This window comes from Cyphomyrmex costatus, unplaced genomic scaffold (assembly GCF_001594065.2).
Source record: "Cyphomyrmex costatus isolate MS0001 unplaced genomic scaffold, Ccosl1.0 scaffold60, whole genome shotgun sequence".
In the NCBI taxonomy this organism is placed as follows: Eukaryota; Metazoa; Arthropoda; class Insecta; order Hymenoptera; family Formicidae; genus Cyphomyrmex; species Cyphomyrmex costatus.
In genome coordinates this window covers 408366-417937 of record NW_017280156.1, presented here as the reverse complement: position 1 = coordinate 417937, position 9572 = coordinate 408366, and the positions used below count along the sequence as shown (strand labels likewise).

Here is a 9572-nt window from a genome sequence, read left to right as displayed (position 1 = left end):
TCTCTCTCTCTCTCTCTCTCTCTCTCTCTCTCTCTCTCTCTCTCTCTCTCTCTAATTATTATACAAATCACATTATGAACAACAATTAATTTGTGAACTGCACTAGGAAAAAAGTTAGTACCTTCAGCGAAACTATGTAGTGGAGACATTTTTTTAGCAGCAATCAAATATTTTGTTCATATAACAAAAAATCCAGTTGCCCTTGCAAAATAATTTTTCTGTTTTATAAATGGCAAAAAATATTGATTTATATCATTAAAACAATTTAATTTGCATAAAACTACAGTTTTGTTCGGTAACTTTAATCAAAAATTTTTATTCGGTATATATTTAACCAAATTTTGATTGCTACAAGAAAACATTTTACCAAGCGTGATGTAATCTATAATGTATGTATATCTTGTCATAACGCGCATTGAAAAGATTTTTATCCTGTATAGAGCGTTCAATAAATGGCGATATTTATTTATCTATCTATCTTACTTTCTTTCTTTTTATCTTGATGTCATTGCATATTCATGATTTCCATGTGTCATGCAAATCCGCGTGCAGCTTCTCCTTTCTACACCTTCCTTAGTGATCCAAGCACGTAAGCACACAGGATAGAAGAACACGCGTAGATACAAAATAAATCCAGGAAGATCGAGACATCAACATCTGCATTTTAAAATAAATGAATTGGAGATGCAAGTAATTCTGAATTTTATTTTGTTCTTTGAAGATTCATCCATCAATAGAATAACCGACGGACGCATCATGGGTCTTGTAACGCCTAGCCGTTCATCCATCGTGCCGCTAAGTCTCCGCGATGTGGAAATTCACGGTTCAACGAGTGAATTCCAAAATCATGCTTCCACGGCGTGCACTTTATTTCGCTTTTCCCGTGTGGTTTATTTTCTTTCGTTTCTCTCTGGGGACGCGTTTACGATCGGCCGAGATTCGCCGTGCTCCGAGATCGCATCGTAGATGTAAACAAAAGCGACGAAGGAAAAGAAAGTGGGCCACTCAGCCGTGAAAACGGGGTCAAAGGCCACTCGTCAAAATTGGTATTCGTCGCAATCGCGCTCGGCTGAAGGCGAATAAAGCGCGAATAAAGAATTCCTTACCAAGATATTCGATCAGAGGCGTGAGAGTAATATTATGCTAACGCAAAATCAGATAAGACAGTAGAGGAAATCCCAGGAGAAACTGTGTATAATTTTGATTATTCGACAAATTCATAGAGGGACGTTTGTATGATTACCTAAACTACGAATCAAAATAAATCGTGTGATTACAAGAAACTGCTACGTAAATATTAATTCTAAAAATATAAATAAATAACACGTTAAAAGTTTTTCTAATATGAAATAATAAATCGATCGTTTCATCTCGATATCTATAAACAGTGATCGGTAAAGGAAAAGACTCGATCGAGTGTGAAGAAATTACCAGAGATGCGAACATAGAACAGATAAAAGACAAAATTTCAAAGAGCGCTCTGTAGATCTCAAGTATCCCATTTAGACCATTCGACCATTCATAAGAGTTTAAATTTTTATGTATCTGCTCAAAAAGATTACGAAGGATGCAAAGATTATTTCAAGGAAATGGTAACCCGTTGAATTCAGCATTTGGTAGTCGATTTGGCAATCGTACAGAACTTTTGAGAGAAAAATATAGACGCCATCTTAAAAAATTGAAATAAAACATGGAGAAAATATTAAGAATTATAATAAAATTTTTCAACGTTACGAAATTGCGATATTTTTATTCAAAGATATGTTTAGAACAATATTAACATTTTAGAAAGAATTAGTTCTTCGTTCTCCTTTCATAATGAGAGACTATAAAGTCCATATCAAATTATACCAAGCAAATAGTAATGTTTATAAAACGTTTAGCCAAAACGTTTTTATGTTATATAATAAAAACATTAAATAGACATTATTAACCTTAAATATGTACTCGTATGTTTATTAAAAAACATTAAAGTGTTTCATACTGAACAGTGTATTTTAAATGAGAAAAAAAACACGCTTAATAAACGTTACAAGTCGTCTTACAAATGTTTTTGTAACGTTTATTAAACAGTCTAAAAAACGTATCAAACTTTAAATTTACGCTTCTTACACGATTTCAAATGTATTTTAAACCGTGTTGTTTGGAATAAATTACCGACTACGATCGCTCGGTTTCTATTTCAGCCAATCACGATGCAACGAATCTGTCTGAACGTAATTGGCTGAAATAGAACAGGGCAACCGTCAATCGTAATTGTCAACCCATAGTCTGACACGGGTTTAAGGGATTTAGTTGATCGGCAAGGAAAACACGGAAAAATGTGATTAGAAAGAAAAAAGTAAACGGTAAATTTTCTCACTTAGCGAAAAATCTGTGGTAGTATAATGAGTTGATGGAGGCTTTTACGTTCCAGAAAAATACGCTCTTCATTCAGAATAGTAGCCGCTCCAAATCGTCTTGCGCAGCACGATTTCAATGCCGTCGCTCTCTGGCTTCTCTTACGGCTACTAGCATACCGTCATATTATCATGTAAAAGCCATAATCCTTATACTTTTCGCAAAATTTCCTCTCTTGAAGATGCGTTATCAATTCAGGAAAATTTCCAGAAGATAGCAGAGAGATATCGAGGAAGAGCCTTCTGCGCAATATATAAGAAAGAATGAAAGAATTTTAAGAGTAAACCTAAAATTTTATATACGTGGCATGTGTTGCATAATGTAAAAATGTGGAAAACTTCTTTAGATTCCACCTTATTTCTTCTGTATGCGCATTTTGAGTAATTACAGTGATCTTTATTTCGCCACGTGGCTAAAAGAATCAAATACAAAAGCGCCTCGTTCTTTGGTATGAGATAGTAATAGAAAAGCGTACTCTCTTGTACAAGAGTTAATAATGAGTCGTATCGACTGAATTATGTGCAAGATGATTTCAATATTCCGATGCAAAAGAGATTCGCTGTTTGATAGCTAAGCGTGGGCAAAAGAAGACGTACAAAGAGCATCAAAGTAAGAGCAATCTTCGCGCGCTTTAATATTGCAAAGAATTACGTAATAATTGTGTCATATTCATAAAAAAAAATTGGAGAATAGATGTAAAGAATATGTGAATTGTAGTTTTGATTGAAAAAAAATTTTATAATGAATAATTCGTTAGAAATCAATTAATTTGAGAGGCTATCAGTTTAAAAAACAATGCATTTCCAGTATGGAATGTTTCAATTACGACAAATTACGTACTTTGCATTTTTCATTATTTTACACGCTACATGACGAAACTCTTGTTCTACTCTGCAGAATAAACGGGACAGCTGCAGAGTTTACGAGCTCGTTTCCATTCGCGAATATTCACTCCCCACGTCTTCGTGCCTGTCATTTTACTTTATGTACTCTACTGTGGAAGTTAATCAAGTACTGATTAAAGAGCCTGCCTAATTAGAGAGCTTGCCTGAGAGTTGCTTTAGCACGTATGTCAAATCAAGTTGTGAGAACACCAACGTTTATATCACTTTTAATGAATTCATGGAACAATTCGAAGAATTCATGGAACAATTTGAAGATGTGCAACAATAATTATTGCAATTACTGTTGTATTTATACAATCTCTCTTAAAATCCCAAGTTCAAAGTCTTTCCGGAGGTTTAATTCGTCGTGCTTATAATTCCTAAAATTAAACATTTCTCTGTAATAACGTCGAGCCTACTGTCCCTGTAAATTTTCTGGGGATTTCAGGGGATTTAAAAGCGAGAGAGGAAAGGAGAAAGGCATAAAAAGCAATAAACGTAATTCTCTCAGTTAAATAGTGGCTAATTCCTGGAGATAAAGATTTAAGAGTGCGAGATACGCCATGCGGAATTCTGTGAAGCCGAGGAAATTATTCACGCGGGAGCGAACGACACGCGCAATTAAATCTACCGCATATTGGATCTGAACTGCATCAATTAAACAGAAGTCGAAATAAATCGATGTCGATTCCAATACGGGACGTGCATACATTACCGCACGTTGCATACCGTTACCTCGCGAGGATCACGGAATCGTCACGTGTGGATGTGTGATGTCACGATCGCGTCGAGGTTGGGCGAATACACCAGCTATGACGGAATTCAATTTACGAAGAATTTGGATTATCAATTTTTTACCGCCGTTATTTCCATGCATAACTGATGAACCTTTAAGGGATATCTGCCGCTGGTGGTTTTGAATTAAAACAACGACGGGAGTTGATACGACAACGTCACTGGCTAGACGTATCGTTCAGATATCAAGCGTGGAAAATGAAAAATATCCAACTTATACTGCGAGCTTTCAGGAAGTTGTAGAGAATATACATATATATAGTGTTCAATAAATCCCGATAAAACCAGTGAAGAAACGTTGATTCACAAATACAGAACAAATTGTTTCGAAACTGAAAGAGATATCATCTGAATGTAACATCTGAATCGAATAAAAACATTGCTAATAAAATATATTCGATCTCCAAAAAAGGAATGTTATAAAGGGCCTAATTTCTACTCCAAAAAGATAAAGTAAAAGGAACGATTTTTGTAGAATTTTATCGTGAAAAAACCTGAAGGTCAAAATCTACAAAAAATATTATTTCTTTTACATTTTTTAAGCACAAATTGGCCCTTTTCTAACATCCTTCTTCTCAATTGTAAAACGTAGGAGAAGAAAACTTTCCTGCTCACATGCAAATCACTCCGACATGCAACATACACGCACATATCTATTTCGTAAAGATATGTCGTCGTATTCGCGTGTCTGGCACTTAAATCGAACCCGCGTCCCGCGAAATTTCAGTCGACACTCCGGTAAAAGCCTTTCGAGACTTTTAGAATGGAGCGCGGACGATGAAAATGGCACAGGAACGTCGGAAACAGGAATAAATTTCAGAATGCGGTTCTCTTTTTTCCGATGCATCCGTCCGATTCTTTTCCGCATCGTCTTCTCCCTCGCGATTCCATCGAACCGCTTTATGACATTTGCGATGTTCGCGAAGTATATGAGTGAGTGGAGCGAAGAAATCTTCGATAGGTACGATGATGGCGGCAGAATCTTTTCCAGAATGTTATGCGACTGTGAAAAAGAAATTATTTGCATGAAAAAATTAAAATATTGAATTGTGACGTAGCGTAAAATTTTTATTATTTTTTGTTTAAATATATATATACATATGTGTGAAAATAATTTTAATTTGAAAAGTAACTTGTAGCAAAATACAAATATTACAATTTTTTATTCTAAAAACAGAATACGAAAAGTTTTGTATTATTTTAGGAATATATAAACAGAAAATTTTTAAATAGGTATTTCAATAGCGTTAAGAAATTTATATAATATATTTATGTAAGTTATATAAGTTTTAATATGACAAATATTAATTTTTTTATTTCAAAATTGATTATTAAAATCGAAACCTAATATACATAAAATTTTATTCTCAAATGTCTACTTTTTCATATAAAATTGCTATTCCATCACGACTGTATATCATCAATAATAGGTAAGTCTATGAATTGTATTGTTGTCAAAAATCACAGGAACTAAAACTACTATTTTTCAAGTTCAGTAAAAATTCGCAAAGGGTATGTTTCAAGTGGAAAGGCAGATCCCTCAGGTTGTGAAATTTATTCACGTTCATTTTTGATGTATGTATGTTCGCCTACCGCGCAAGATTTAATACGAAAGTCGAAGAGACTTAACCCCTTGGAGTACCGACGGGTGTGCGTCTCCTGGGCGTTTATTTAAATTCTTGCTGCAGCAACTCTGTGTGTTGAGATCTCTCCCTATGGCGAATATATTGCCAGAAATTATTCAAATTATATGAGAAGTATTATAAATATTTTACTATAACAGTACGTTAATAAATATGATTCAATAATTAAATAAGTTTAGAGACATATTTTTTGTTCTTTCTGTCTCTGTGGAAATACAGAAAAATTGTTCCGATATCGTGTATTCGATAAATTCAATAACTATTTAATAAGATAATAATTATTCAATAATTATTTAATAAGATAATCCTTCAATACGTTGAAAATGTCAAGCGCTATATTTTTTATTAAAGTAGAGAAACAATATCAATCTTTTTGTTAAACTTCAAAAGAAATTATAAAATGTCATAAGGTATACGATATATTTTTATCCCGATTCACGGAAAAAAATTGGATCCTCTAAGATGACACATACTTGCTTTTGTTACTAGACACTTTTTCATTGTACGCGTTGCGCTTTTTTTCTACTACTTTATTTTCTCTCTTCTCCTAATTAAAAAATTACACAAAAAACGTACATTATTAGTGCAAAAAAATACTGAAAATATTGTATTTCCGTTTATATTTATTTAGCTCATTAAAAAATCAGTCAAATCGTTATTCAAATTACTAGTCTGAAAAACAGAAGTTTTAAGCTTTTAAATCTTTTTAATAATTTCATTGTAATCTTTTTTGATAAAATTATTATCTTGAAAATTGTCTATTTTTAGAGAATAGGTGATCTCTTAATTTTTTGGCATAGTGCACAATTGTGAATAAAAATATATTATATGTAAAATATATATAAATATATGTGTGTGTATTTATGTATCTGATTATCATTTTCTTAAATAAAAATTTTTAATGACTTATTTATTATATACATATATGTATATACCTATATATGTATATAGTGATATCGCTAAACAAGTAAATTTATCATTTATTTAAATATACATATATATATTCTTTTATATATTATTTTCTTTCTCATAAAAGCACCTGGTTAAAATATAATGCAAATTACGAAAGGGTTAACGTATTGCACATTGGTAGTAAGCGAAATGTTCATTCGAACGAACTTGCTCGCCACGAGTTCGGCAAACGGCAAAGTTCCGAGGCTGTGGTAAATCGAGGCTCGAAATGCCGTATAATTCCGCAACTCACGAAAACCTTTCATCTCGTGAGGAATTAATTTATACGAGCGTGTTATCGGATGAAGCCGAACCCTTCTCCCAATGCTATCCGGAGGGCTCGCGATGGAATCCCTGACTGAATTGAAATTGTTCGCGAATGAAATTTCCGAGGTGTGCTCTCAAGCTTCGGAATCAAGCCTTAACAAACTTCAAATGAAAACGCGAACGGGTGCCAAAACTTTGCCCGGACCGACCGGACAATGTACGACGGTTGGAGAAGAAAAATTGCCGCGAACATCCCTTATGCGAGGAATCAGCGTGATTAATTACGAGGTCGCTTTTTGTCGCTCGCATTCAGGTCGTTGAGTTGATTCGAGTGTCCCTCCACAGCTGACGCACGTCCTTAAAAGGGTACCTATAGTTGAGTAATGTGCGCTCTCTTTGACTGTCATGCACTCCTTTACTATCGATAATATGTATGCTCTATCTATAGCAACAGACGGCAATGTTTGATACCGTACAGAGTTGTAATCACAATTCCAATGCAATAACGACATTAAACTGGTGATTACTCTCTTTTTCCTATCTCTACACACAAACGAAGAGAACATAATTCTTTTACCCGTATTAAATTTCATAATTTAATACGCGCGCAGGAGATGTTTAATATCGTATGACTACAATTTTAATTAGAGAGCCGCTCTAATTCTGATTGTTACATCAGTAATTATTCAGAGCCGACCGTTAATCACGGTTGGATATAATAGTGTGCGAAGGAGCCAGCATTTGGCACGTGATAATGTCAAATGTAACTGATCAATATAATGTGGTAACTTCAGCAAACTACTCTTATACATTCACTCTCCTCCAAGCAAAGATTTCTTCCTTTTTACTCTCCGTTCACTATACATGTAGGGTGTAGACCGAGGCGAATCGGATCACGGGGAGAATTGGATCAATATATATTTTGAGACAGTTAATCGATATTTGTCATTAGTTTCATTATTTATTTGTTTTAAAGAAGCTATTTTTGAGAAATAAAAAAAGTAAAGATCAATAATAAATATCGATCTCCTCAAAATTTACATTAATCCGACTCACTCTACGATCCAATTTGCCTCGGCATATCCTACTGCTAAATTTTTCCTCTCTAAAATATTAATTTATTGTGCTCAGGAACGAATTGCAATCAGAATATACGACCACAAATGCTATAAATACCTTCATTCAATGCGTGTGAGCAGGCACGTACAGTGAGTGAGAACTTTAAACACGTTGCCTTCTACTACGTGATTGCGACCGACGCTCCAATCAGGAGCTAAGAGAACATCGTTGATTCTCGGTTTATTGGCGTGCGTGCCAACGATGTTACCGTCGATATGAAAGTTTCGCGCTCTTTCCTCATGGGAAATGAGATCGGTGTTCTGAAAGAGACAGCTATATCTGACTGTCGCCGTGAATTCCACTGTTCTTAATGAAGATGATAATTTCGGCTTTTATCCAATAATTTGATTATTCTGTTATTATACCAATTTGTGTTTTAGCTTAACAATTATCATCAATAACTGTCTCGTATACGATTTCACATGTATAATATATCGAATAAAGGTATTTAAAGCAAAAATAGAGATAATTTGAGAGAAAATAACTCTAATGTTTTTGAAAAACAGTAATTTTTAAGAAAATATTTTAAATATACGTATATAAAAATTGCATGATTTCGAAGAGAACATTGAATGACTTCAATACATATTTCTTGTAAAATATTGTCATTTTTAAATATATTTCAATTTATGTGTGTGCATCTATAATAATATTAAATAAAACTGTGGTCAAAATACATAATTTAAGAATGCAATATAAATTCAATATAAATTTGAAGCGCTTTGAATTTACATGGTTTCCAGTAATTAACTTACACTGAATAATCAAATTTTAAATAATAAAGATACAGGATATCTTTAGAATAACATGGTCGCGTGCTCAGTGCGGGCCGCGCTCACAAACGAAGTGAAGCACTGGCATCAAATATTATCAGAATAAACCGTTAGCTAAAAAGATCTCATTTAAAAGAAGTCGCTATTAATTGCTCATTAAATCTCTTGTTATCTAAAAATCTATCAAACAATGTGTCAATTATACGATACGTTTTTTTCTCGGTTTTTCTATCTACTTACCTTGTAGGAATTGTGGACCTCCGAGAGAAGAAACATCGAAGGTTTACAGGACTCTTCTCTGTCTTCTCCTTTGCTAATACGTGTATACACCTCACGTACTTTTTCTCCAGAAAAGAAGGTTTGAAAGGAAACGAGAGAGAGAAAAATAAATAAAAGCAAAAGTAATTATCAAGCTGCAAATTTAGAAAAAAAAAAAGAAAGAAGAGGTAGTCTCAAGATCGCGCGCGTATGGGAGAGCTTCCTCTAGCTTGCGACGATACGCGAACCGCAACGGCCAAGTGGCGCAACTGAACTCAGCTGAACCGAGTCGGAGCTTAAATTACCGAAGAGAGAGAAGGCGGCGAGGGTGGTAGCGGCGCTGATGGTGGTAGTGGTGGTGGAACAGAGGGTGAGAATCGCGTCGTCTCCCTCGCATCGATTTACTGACAGTGGCGCGCGCTTCGTTCTTCACGAACACTCGCGAGAGAGGCTCGTGCACTCCAGAAAAAGCGCCAAAACGC

At 34.5% G+C, this 9572-nt stretch overlaps 1 protein-coding gene across 1 annotated transcript in view; it reads right to left on the bottom strand.

The window, feature by feature from the left end:
• LOC108779562 (uncharacterized) overlaps nt 1-9132 on the bottom strand; it is a 43763-nt gene extending 34631 nt beyond the window's left edge. The window contains exon 1 of the mRNA XM_018546991.1: nt 9073-9132. The gene's annotated coding sequence lies outside the window, so the exon portion shown is untranslated. The remainder of the gene's footprint in view (nt 1-9072) is intronic.
• Nucleotides 9133-9572: the final 440 nt, after the last annotated feature.